Below are 12583 nucleotides of genomic sequence, written 5' to 3' on the forward strand. Positions count from 1 at the left end.
AACCCACAACGAGAACCACACACAACCACAAAACAGAAACCTAACTACAGCTGCAACATTAGCCACTTTAAACCCCTCCAAGCCACACAATAAGCAAACTGACACCCACTATAAAAACATGGCACCACCACAAACACGGAGCCGAACAAAAGCAGCACAACTCACCAGTTCAGGTCTAAGGCTGGCAGCTGAGACCAGCCCATCCACTCAAAACACTTCCCCACCCAATCAGAACACAGCCCCCATTCAAAACACACTCCCACCCAATCAGAACACAGCTAAGCCCCCACCCAATCAGAGCACACCTCCACCCCATCAGAACACAGCCAAGCCTCCACCCACAGAACACACCCCCTCTGGCAGTTTAAAAAAGAAGAAAAAACAGCCACTATCACACACTTCTCCCAGAAGAACGAAGCTGAAGTCACCAGCCTGAGGATGACGGATGAGATTTCATCGAAACATTGCCCTGATACCTCCAATTCTATGTGGGGAAAAACCCGAATGACCAAAGATCTACATACAAACACCCGCGAAAAACCTCACAATATATATATATATATAGTCATGGCCGAAATTGTTGGCACCCCAGAAATTTTTCCAGAAAATCAAGTATTTCTCACAGAAAAGTATTGCAGGAACACATGTTTTGCTATACACAGGTTTATTCCCTTTGTGTGTATTGGAACACAACAAAAAAGGGAGGAAAAAAAGCAAATTGGACATAATGTCAAACAAAACTCCAAAAATGGGCCGGACAAGATTATTGGCACCCTTAACTTAATATTTGGTTGCACACCCTTTGGAAAAAATAACTGAAATCAGTCGCTTCCTATAACCATCAATAAGCTTCTTACACCTCTCACCCGGAATTTTGGACCACTCTTCCTTTGCAAACTGCTCCAGGTCTCTCTTATTGGAAGGGCACCTTTTCCCAACAGCAATTTTAAGATCTCTCCACAGGTGTTCAATGGGATTCAGATCTGGACTCATTGCTGGCCACTTCAGAACTCTCCAGCGCTTTCTTGCCATCCATTTCTGGGTGCTTTTTGACATATGTTTGGGGTCATTGTCCTGCTGGAAGACCCAAGATCTCGGACGCAAACCCAGCTTTCTGACACTGGGCTCTACAGTGCGACCCAAAATCCTTTGGTAATCCTCAGATTTCATGATGCCTTGCACACATTCAAGGCACCCAGTGCCAGAGGCAGCAAAACAACCCCAAAACATCATTGAACCTCCACCATATTTCACTGTAGGTACTGTGTTCTTTTCTTTGTAGGCTTCATTTCATTTTCGGTAAACAGTAGAATGATGTGCTTTACCAAAAAGCTCTATCTTGGTCTCATCTGTCCACAAGACGTTTTCCCAGAAGGATTTTGGCTTACTCAAGTACATTTTGGCAAACTGTAATCTTGCTTTTTTATGTCTCTGTGTCAGCAGTGGGGTCCTCCTGGGTCTCCTGCCATAGTGTTTCATTTCATTTAAATGTCGACGGATAGTTTGCGCTGACACTGATGCTCCCTGAGCCTGCAGGACAGCTTGCATTTCTTTGGAACTTGTTTGGGGCTGCTTATCCACCATCCGGACTATCCTGCGTTGCAAACTTTCATCAATTTTTCTCTTCTGTCCACGACCAGGGAGATTCGCTACAGTGCCATGGGTTGCAAACTTCTTGATAATGTTGCGCACTGTGGACAAAGGCAAATCTAGATCTCTGGAGATGGACTTGTAACCTTGAGATTGTTGATATTTGTCCACAATTTTGGTTCTCAAGTCCTCAAACAGTTCTCTTCTCTTTCTGTTGTCCATGCTTAGCGTGGCACACACAGACACACAATGCAAAGACTAAGTGAACTTCTCTCCTTTTTATCTGCTTTCAGGTGTGATTTTTATATTGCCCACACCTTTTACTTGCCCCAGGTGAGTTTAAAGGAGCATCACGTGCTTGAAACAATCTTGTTTACCCACAATTTTGAAAGGGTGCCAATAATTTTGTCCGGCTCATTTTTGGAGTTTTGTTTGACATTATGTCCAATTTGCTTTTTTTCCTCCCTTTTTTTGTTGTGTTCCAATACACACAAAGGGAATAAACCTGTGTATAGCAAAACATGTGTTCCTGCAATACTTTTCTGTGAGAAATACTTGATTTTCTGGAAAAATTTCTGGGGTGCCAACAATTTCGGCCATGACTGTATGTTTGTGTGTGTGTGTGTGCGTGTGTGTGTGTGTGTGTAAATATTTTGGATTGCTAATAAAGAATTAAAGGGAAACTGATATGATCATTTCAAACTTATTTGTTCTCATCAGTCAGCCATACCCTTCTGAGATTTGAACCTGGGCCGATTGTGCCTTAGGCAATTGTTCTAACCTTTAGGCCACTGGCTCTTTCTCGCTTTGTTAGCTGAGAAGCAAGGGAGATATGTGTTAAGTGTTTGTGAAGTATTTAGAATACCTTAAAGGTAAAGGTAAAGGTTCCCCCGCACATGCGTGCTAGTCGTTTTCCGACTCTAGGGGCCGGTGCTCATCTCCGTTTCAAAGCCGAAGAGCCAGCGCTTGTCCGAGGACGTCTCCGTGGTCATGTGGCCGGCATGACTAGACGCCAAAGGCGCACGGAACGCTGTTACCTTCCCACCGGCTCTTTCTTGCTTTGTTAGCTGAGACAGTGGCCTAAAGGTTAGAACAATTGCCTAAGGTGCAATCGGCCCAGGTTTGAATCTCAGAAGGGTATGGCTGACTGATGAGAACAAATAAGTTTGAAATGCATATCAGTCTCCCTTTAATTCTTTGTTAGCAATCCCCCCCAAAATTCCACAAATATGAGCTGTCACTGCTGTGACTACTGCCTGTTGATGGCCTTGGGTTAGGCTGAAACAGGAAATAAGATTTGTCCCATGTTTGGGGCCTAGCAAGGTAATCTAAATACTTAACAAACATTTAACACATACAGTATCTCCCTTGCTTCTCAGATAACAAAGCGAGAAAGAGCCAGTGGCCTAAAGGTTAGAACAATTGCCTAAGGTGCAATCGGCCCAGGTTCAAATCTCAGAAGGGTATGGCTGACTGATGAGAACAAATAAGTTTGAAATGCATATCAGTCTCTCTTTAATTCTTTGTTAGCGATCCAAAAAAAATTTACACAAATATGAGCTGTCATTGCTGTGACTACTGCCTGTGGATGGCCTTGGGTTAGGCTGAAACAGGAAATAAGATTTGTCCCATGTTTGGGGCCTAGCAAGGTAATCTAAATACTTAACAAACATTTAACACATACAGTATCTCCCTTGCTTCTCAGATAACAAAGCGAGAAAGAGCCAGTGGCCTAAAGGTTAGAACAATTGCCTAAGGTGCTATCGGCCCAGGTTCAAATCTCAGAAGGGTATGGCTGACTGATGAGAACAAATAAGTTTGAAATGCATATCAGTCTCCCTTTAATTCTTTGTTAGCAATCCAAAAAAACTTTACATATATATATAGGCCCCCCCCCCGAACCAGCGGCCTGCTGATTTGAATGAGCAGCGCTGAGAATTCCCTGCCGACCTGCTGAGTTCCGTTATGGCGCCGAGCACTACTACAGCACCGTGAAGCCCGGGACACCTTGCCTGTCTTCCCTCCTCTGCCTGCTCGCCGTGGATACCCTCTGCTTGTCGGAGGGGCAGCGGCGATGATCCCACCGGACGGAGATTCTTCTATGACCATCTGCTGGCTGGCACCGTTTTTTGCAGTGCGGAGCCTCCTTCTCCTCCCGGATGGTGGTTGCAGACTGTGGGCCTGGTCATCGGCCTCGGCGGACATGCTAGCGAACTCCCTGACTCAATATAGCTGCTGGGATCACCTCTCTCCGCCGTTGGAAGATGGTTTGGACTGGCGGACGGGCATTGGGGAGAGAATGTTTCTGCTCTCCCCCCTCAGACTGACGGCGCTGGTTGGCGGTGTGAGGATCGACAGAGGCCTGGCCTGCCTGTCCTTTACTTTCTCTGTTGACAGGCAGGCATTATGGCTAGCTCCGTACCTGATGGGAATTAAGATCTCCCTATTGATAGTCCAATGTGGACGGGACCGAACCGTGGTGGGAGGACGGTTTTGGACTGGTCAGCGACCACCTCACTGGTGTGAGAGACCAGTTGGGGTGGGCCTGGCTCAGGATCCCCCTTTTCTCTCTCTGCTCCAGTTAGACTCCTCAGCCGGAGTGAGAGGACGGCTGAGGTTGTCCCTTGGATTTCCATCTCAGGTGAGAGCTGAGATGGCCTTGCAGATTGAGAGATATGCCCACTGGACTTCTTCTTTCTCCATCTATGTACCATCAACGAGCAATCCTCTGGACATATTTGCAATATCGGCCCTAAGAGACTATTCGAGCGCAATATGGTCTATCGTTATTCCGAAGCGGACTTGTATGCCCTTAGGGCAGTTCCTGCCTCATGGGCACGACCTGTCGCCTGTTACCATACTCCCCTTAATGACGGGTCCAAGCTTTGGGACTCCGAGAGGTGGTTGGGCTTAGATAGGGGCCTCGGGTTAAGACGCGCTAAGAGGCCCCTGATAAGATTCTTAGCCGGTTATTTTAAGAGGTTAGGGGGGGTAGGGAGGGGGGGTAGGGAGGGAATCTGTAACCGGCACTCAGTCTGGACCTGTTAGAGGTCCCGACGGGACGGGGTCGGGGGAGGTGGCTGCTGGCGCTGGGAATGTGGGGGTGGGGCATCGAATCCCCACGGCGATAGGGTATGGCAGCAGGTGTTTGCGCGGAGGGCCATATCAACATCTGGGATCGCGCCCCCGCTATCTCTGAGCGGTGGCGCGCTCCGACCCTCCGGTTAGCACCCTCTTACCCGGGGATGAGGGTGATCAGGCCCCTGAGCTCAGGTTGGTCTATTTTAACACTAGATCCGTAGTTAACAAAGCTCCCCTCATCCGTGATCTGATCGAGGAGGAATGTGCGGATCTAGCGTGCATCACGGAGACTTGGCTGGGCTCGGAGGGAGGGGTGCCTCTCTCCGAGTTATGCCCGCCGGGTTTCCGGGTGCTGCACCAGCCACGGGCTCAGGGCAGGGGTGGTGGGGTGGCAGTGGTTATTCGGGAGACTTTGTGTCCCCGGGAGGCCACCATTGTCCAGATGGCCGGGAGTGAATCCCTCCTCTTGAGATGTGGTCCTCGGGTTCAGTTGGGCTTGTTGCTTACATACCTGGCGCCCAGCTGTGTGGCAACAGCCCTGCCTGAGCTGCTCGACACCCTCTCAGGGTTGGCGGTGGAGTTCCCCAGGCTTATAGTCCTGGGTGACTTCAACCTGCCATCACTGGGAGGGTCGTCGGAGTTAGCTCGGGAGTTCATGGCCTCCATGACAGCCATGGGCCTGACCCAGGTTATTGAGGGCCCGACTCATGAGGGGGATCATACTCTCGACCTGGTGTTCCTGTCTGGACAGTGGTTGGATGATCTGGGAGGGGGCTCCCCGTCCATCACCCCTCTGTCATGGACAGATCATCACCTCCTGAGGCTGGTTTTCCGTCATGCCACCCCCCGCCGCTGGGCGGCGGAAACGACCAGGTGGTTCCGCCCCAGGCGCCTAATGGACCCGGATCGGTTCCAGAGGGCGCTTGGGCCTATACCTATCACCCTTACCCACGGCCCAGTCGATGCTCTGGTGGAGGCCTGGGAAACGGCTGCCACCAGGGCACTCGACTGCGTTGTACCCATGCGACCTCTGACCTGTCGCAGATCCCGCTGGGCCCCATGGTTCTCTGTGGAGCTCCGGGAGATGAAGCGTCGGAGACGAGGTCTAGAGAGCGGTTGGAGATCCAGCCGATCCGAATCCGACCGATTGCAGTTAAGAACCTTTATAAGGTCTTATCTTGCGGCGATAAGGACGGCGAAGTCTAACTACTTTGCCGCCCTTATCGCGTCCGCAGATAATCGCCCGGCCGCCCTGTTTAGGGTGACTCGCTCCCTCCTTAAGCAGGAGGTGAGGGAGGATCCCTTGCAGGGACGAGCCGAGGAGTTTAGTCATCATCTGGCGGACAAAATCGCTCGGATCCGGACCGGCTTGGACTCTGACTGGGCAGAGTCTGAGGTGGAGGAATCAGGCGGTCTTGAGCACGTTATCTGGACTGAGTTCGACCCTGTTTCCCCTGATGATGTGGACAGGATCATGGGGAGACTGAGCACCACCACCTGTTTGTTGGATCCGTGCCCCTCCTGGCTAGCTTATGCGGCTCGGGAGGGAACACGAGGCTGGTTCCATGCAGTAATAACTGCTTCCTTGAAGGAGGGTGTCTTTCCTGCCGCCTTGAAGGAGGCGGTGGTGAGACCCCTTCTCAAGAAGCCTGCTTTGGACCCGGCTGTTTTAAACAACTATCGTCCAGTCTCCAACCTTCGCTTTCTGGCGAAGGTTGTTGAGAGTGTGGTGGCGCACCAGCTCCCTCTGTTCCTGGAGGAAACTGATTATCTGGACCCGTACCAATCGGGCTTCAGGCCCGGACACAGCACGGAGACGGCATTGGTCGCGCTGGTGAATGATCTCTGGAGGGCTAGGGACAGGGGTTGTTCCTCTGTCCAGGTCCTATTAGATCTCTCAGCGGCGTTCGATACCATCGACCATGGTATCTTGCTGCAGCGTCTCAGGGGGCTGGGAGTGGGAGGCACCGTTTTACGGTGGTTCTCCTCCTACCTCCAGGGCCGCTCGCAGTCGGTGTTGACAGGAGGGCAGAGATCCGCCCCGAGGTCTCTCATTTGTGGAGTTCCTCAGGGGTCGGTTCTCTCGCCCCTCCTGTTCAACATCTATATGAAGCCGCTGGGCGAGATCATTCGTGGTTTTGGGGTGGGGTATCACCAGTACGCTGATGATACCCAACTTTTTCTTTCCACCCCGAACCAACCCAGTGATGCCCTCTCCGTGATGTCCCGGTGCCTGGAGGCGGTTCAGGTCTGGATGGGGAGAAACAGGCTTCGTCTCAATCCCGCCAAGACTGAGTGGCTGTGCATATCGGCATCTCGGGTTAACCAAGTTATTCCATCCTTAATGATGGGGGGGTGAGGTGTTACCCCCCGTTGATAGGGCTCGCAACCTGGGCGTCCTCCTGGATTCATGGCTCAATTTTGAAGACCATATAGGAGCCGTGACCAGGGGGGCTTTTGCACAGGTTCGCCTGGTGCGCCAGTTGCGTCCCTATCTGGACCGAGACGCCCTACGCACAGTTACTCATGCGCTTGTGACCTCCCGTTTGGACTACTGTAACGCTCTCTACATGGGGCTGCCCTTGAAGACCACACGGAGGCTTCAACTGGTGCAGAATGCGGCCGCGCGAGTTGTAATGGGGGTCTCCCGATACTCCCATGTAACACCTCTACTCCGCGAGCTGCATTGGCTTCCGGTTGCCCTCCGGGTGAAATTCAAGGTGCTGGTTATTACCTATAAAGCCCTACATGGCCTGGGTCCGGGTTATTTGAGGGAACACCTGCTGCCGGCATCAAATGCCCTTCGCCCAGTGCGCTCCCACAGGGAGGGTCTGCTCAGGGTTCCGCCGGTGAGAGATTGCCGGCGGGTGACACCCAGGGATAGGGCCTTCTCAGTGGGAGCGCCTGCCCTCTGGAACCAGCTGCCGGTGGAGCTGAGAACTGCCCCCGACCTCCGATCATTCCGCCGGGGCCTGAAGACCTGGCTCTTTGAGCTCTCTGGCCCAGGCTGAGGAGAAATTTTTAATTGGGGTTTTAATTGTGTACAGGGTCAATTTTTTAATTTGGTTTTAACTTTTGTATGTTGGATTTTTTAATTCCCTGTAAACCGCCCTGAAGTCCTCAGGGAAAGGGCGGTATATAAATGTAACTAAATATATATATATATATATATATATATATATATATATATATATATATATATATATATATATATATATATATATATATATATATATATATATATATATATATATATATATATATATATATATATATATATATATATATATATATATATATATATATATATATATATATATATATATATATATTTGTGTGTGTGTGTGTGTGTGCATGTGTGTACAGACACACACACACACACGTATATGTACATGAGAGAGACGGTGTGTCTGGGTGAAGGGAAGAGAAAGTCGTAGCAGGACTTCAAAGCCTGCTTTTGGATACAATCAAGATTCCACTACCAGGCATCTGGAGCATTTGTGCTGAAAGTTTTTAGAATATATATTCTTATAGCATTATATCCTGATGCAGGGCAAACCTACCCCCGCCTCTCTTCCTCTCCTTCTCTTTCATTCTGTTTTATTTTAAGCAAGCTAATTTGTACCTTTGCCATCCAGAGCTAGGCTGATGTTATCGTTCGTAACAATACCTCCTCAGCATGTAAAGCTGAAGAGCTTGCCAGAAATCTCTCCTGAGGCCACATTACAATTGGTTTCCCCCTGCCCAACATCCCCAGATGGGAACTTTGCAGTACATTGAAACACCCAAAGGGAGGATGCCGGAAATTCTTTTTCAAGCAAGTGCTTTTATTGAAGTGAGACCAGATGGCCAAGTAGAATAAGCTTCTATATTAGAATCCAGCAGCTCCACCCTGGTCAGTGAGAATCGCTTTGCAGCTTTTGGATACCATGACAAACCATGGTTTGCAAAGCCTAATTATGGTTTTAATTAAAAACTTTTAATCTCTCTGATCTTGTAGCCAGCACAATGGAACAATAAAGATCTCGTTGGGAAATGGGTCACTAAGCACCACCTGAAACCTCTCTTACGGAGCGAATACCAGACCCAAGGTATATTTCTGGCCGTGGTCAAAGTAGAGAAGAAAAGCTCTTTCTATTATTTAAAACAGGGACACGGTGGCTCAGTGGGTTAGGATGCTGAGCTTGTCGATCAGAAGGTTGGCAGTTTGGCGGCTCGAATCCCGAGTGCCGCATAACAGAGTGAGCGCCTGTTACTCATCCCAGCTTCTGCCAACCTAGCAGTTCGAAAGCACGTAAAAATGCAAGTAGAAAAATAGGGACCACTACGGTGGGAAGGTAACAGCGTTCCGTGCACCTTTGGCGTCTAGTCATGCCGGCCACATGACCACGGAGACGTCCTCGGACAAGCGCTGGCTCTTCGGCTTTGAAACGGAGATGAGCACCGGCCCCTAGAGTCGGAAACGACTAGCACGCATGTGTGGGGGAACCTTTACCTTTACCTTATTATTTAAAACAAGGCCAACCAATGTGATTCTAAAACAGATGTGATTCTACAGCTTTCAAATTTTGTTTTATCAATGCCAAGAAATCAAATGATCAAAACAGAGTTTGAGCCTCTTTTAATGGGGGAACATAGTTTTAGTTTCTACAACTGTGGTTTGCTTTCACTTTATATCTGAATTCACACACTATGGACTTTGATGCTTAAGCTATTAACCCTGCTGCTTAGGGTGGCTAAGACAGTGACTCTTCACCTTTCATAATGATAGAGGGATTTCAACAGCTTGCATGACTTTAGCTATTGAAATGCCTTCTTTGTGGAACACAACCATAAGGTACAGGAAAGACACACACACACACACACACACACACAGAGAGGGAGAGCTCACATAAACTATGAAGGAATAAAGGAGAAAAGAAGAAACAAACGACTGGGGTTTGAAGGTAAGGAAATATAAGTGAAAAATTATATTAGATCTATAGTGTACCAATAGTTGAGAAAATGTGTCTAATCACGTTTCCAGTTAAGTAACCTCATGCATATTCAAATATATAAAGAATAACAAGGTCTTTGATTCATTTCCACCTGAGTGGTGCACTGAGCTACTTTTTTTTTCCTGGCTGGGGATGCTGAGAAGCCCAAATACATCAGAGTAGAAAAGGCTGGGTCATTGGATGATTTTTGACAGAACTTGTTGCAATATGATCCCCTCTCTCCTTTGGAATGATTGGACAAGTCTCCTGTTTTGGCCACGAAACCAGTTCCAGAGACAGAAAGTTGCTTAGTCATTCAATGCACAGTAGACCCAAGGATGCCTTTTTCAAATGGCAACTTGGACTTTGTTGTTTTTTCCCTTGAAGACCTTGAAGTTCCTGAGTCAGAACTGAAGAAGCTTCTTTGATGAGAAGTGAAACATCTTCAAGGAAAAAGAAACAAAGTCCAGTTGCCTTTTGAAAAAAAACATTTTTGGGGCAACCATGATCTGGATGACTAAGAATCTCCATAGACAATCCACTGTAGAGTTCTTGGTGCTCTATTAGCTTGGATTTTGTTTGCTTGCAAACACTGATGGTCTTACCTAGTTTATTTATTTATTTATTTATTTATTGATGGGATTTATATCCCGCCCTATCTCCCGAAGGACTCAGGGCGGCTAACAACAAAACATATAATAAGTACAGAAATTAAGATAAAAATAAAATTAAAATCATCTGTGCAATAAATTAAAATTGAAAACTAAAAATAAATTAAAAATTGTAAATATAATTAATTAAAATGCCTGTCAGTCCAGGTCAGCCTGGTGGAAAAGGAGTGTTTTGAGGCCGTGGCGAAAGGATTGGAGATTTTGGGCCATCCGAAGTTCAGGGGGGAGCTGATTCCATAGGACTGGCGCTCCCACAGAGAAGGTCCTCCCCCTGGGGGTCGCCAGCCGACATTGCCTAGCTGACGGTACCCTGAGGAGGCCTTCTCTGTGTGAGCGTACTGGGCGATGGGAATTTGGGTAATGAAATGTTTGCAAGCAAGACACCAAGATCAAAGAGTACCAAGAACTTCCCAGTTCAGTCTTGAGCTACAGATATTCTCTTCTGCAGGCAGTTCACCATTGAGTTCTTCTTCCATTGACAAAGTCTTTAGATTGAGATTAGAATATACAATTTTATTCCAGGATTTGACTGCTACAGGAGAAGATCCAATCTTAAGACTTGGAGAATAAAACAATTTTTGCGGCACTATAACATTTACAGTACATTCAGAATACTAAAGTACACAGATGAAAGTTGCACACCACTCTTGTTCCTGAAAAGAATATCCACATTGCATTGTATGTCAAATTTAGTAATTTGCAAAAGTTGTCTGTGTCTAAGTTTAATTGCCCATGGGACCAATGAATCATTTACAATGGTCAAAAATGAAAGAGGTGCTCCCTGAAAATCAAGTTAGGGTACATAAACATTAGTATGCTGATATTGCTAGTTTGCTACAGATCTACGTAAATTGTTCTGATTTGTTAATTCCAAAAAGAATCAGAACTTCCCTCTTCTTTTTTCTGTCTGACTATTCTATTTTTCTGCCCTGAGAGGATGTTTCATATGGTGATGACACTTATTATATATTATAGTACATGAGTCTTATATAAATAATAATGATAATAATACATTGGAAGGAACCTTGGAGGTCATCTAGTCCAACCCCCTGCTCAGGCAGGAAACCCTATACCATTTCAGACAAGTGGCTGGCCAGTCTCTTCTTAAAAACTTCCAGTGTTGGAGCATTCACCACTTCTGGAGGCAGGTTGTTCCACTGGTTAGTTGTTCTAACTGTCAGGAAGTTTCTCCTTAGTTCTAGGTTGCTTCTCTCCTTGACTAGTTTCAATCCATTGCTTCTTGTCCTGCTTTCAGGTGCTTTGGAGAATAGCTTGGATCCCTCTTCTTTGTGGCAGCCCCTGAGATATTGGAACACTGCTATCATGTCACCCCTCACCCTTCTCTTCGTTAAACTACACATACCCAATTCCAGCAACCGTTCCCTATATGTTTTAGCCTCCAGTCCCCCAATCATCTTTGTTGCTCTTCTCTGTACTCTTTCTAGAGTCTCGACATCTTTTTTACATCATGGTGACCAAAACTGGATGCAGAATTCCAGGTGTGGCCTTACCAAGGCATTGTAAAGTGGTATTAGTACTTCACACGATCTTGATTCTATCCCTCTGTTAATGCAGCCTAGCACTGTGTTGGCTTTTTTGGCAGCTGCAGCACACGGCTGGCTCATATTTAAGTGATTGTCCACTAGGACTCCAAGATCCCTCTCACAGTCACTACTATTGAGCAAGGTACCACCTATACTATACCTGTGCGTTTGATTTTTCCTGCCTAAATGTAGAACCTTACTTTTTTCACAATTGAATTTCATTTTGTTAGATAGTGCCCAGTGTTCGAGTCTGTCCAGATCCTCTTGTATCTTAAGCCTATCTTCTGGAGTATTGGCTATTCCTGCCAGCTTGGTGTCATCTGCAAATTTGATGAGTTCCCCATCTATCCCCTCATCCAAATCGTTGATGAAGATGTTGAAGAGCACTGGGCCCAGAACACAGCCCTGGGGCACCCCACTACACACTTCCTTCCATGTAGATGCAGTTCCATTGAGGACCACCTGCTGAGTACAGCCTGTCAGCCAGCTATGAATCCATCTGGTGGTGATGCTATCTAACCCACATTTTTCTATCTTATCAAGTAGTAGGTTGTGATCTACTGTATCAAATGCCTTACTGAAGTCCAAGTAAATTATATCTACAGCATTCCTCTGGTCCACTAGTTTTGTCACTTGGTCAAAGAATGCAATAAGATTTGTCTGGCATGATCTGTTTTTGACAAACCCATGTTGGCTTTTAGTGATAACTTTGTTCGCATCA

The sequence above is a fragment of the Vipera berus genome (genome assembly GCF_964194415.1).
Source record: "Vipera berus genome assembly, chromosome: 2".
NCBI classification, from domain to species: Eukaryota; Metazoa; Chordata; class Lepidosauria; order Squamata; family Viperidae; genus Vipera; species Vipera berus.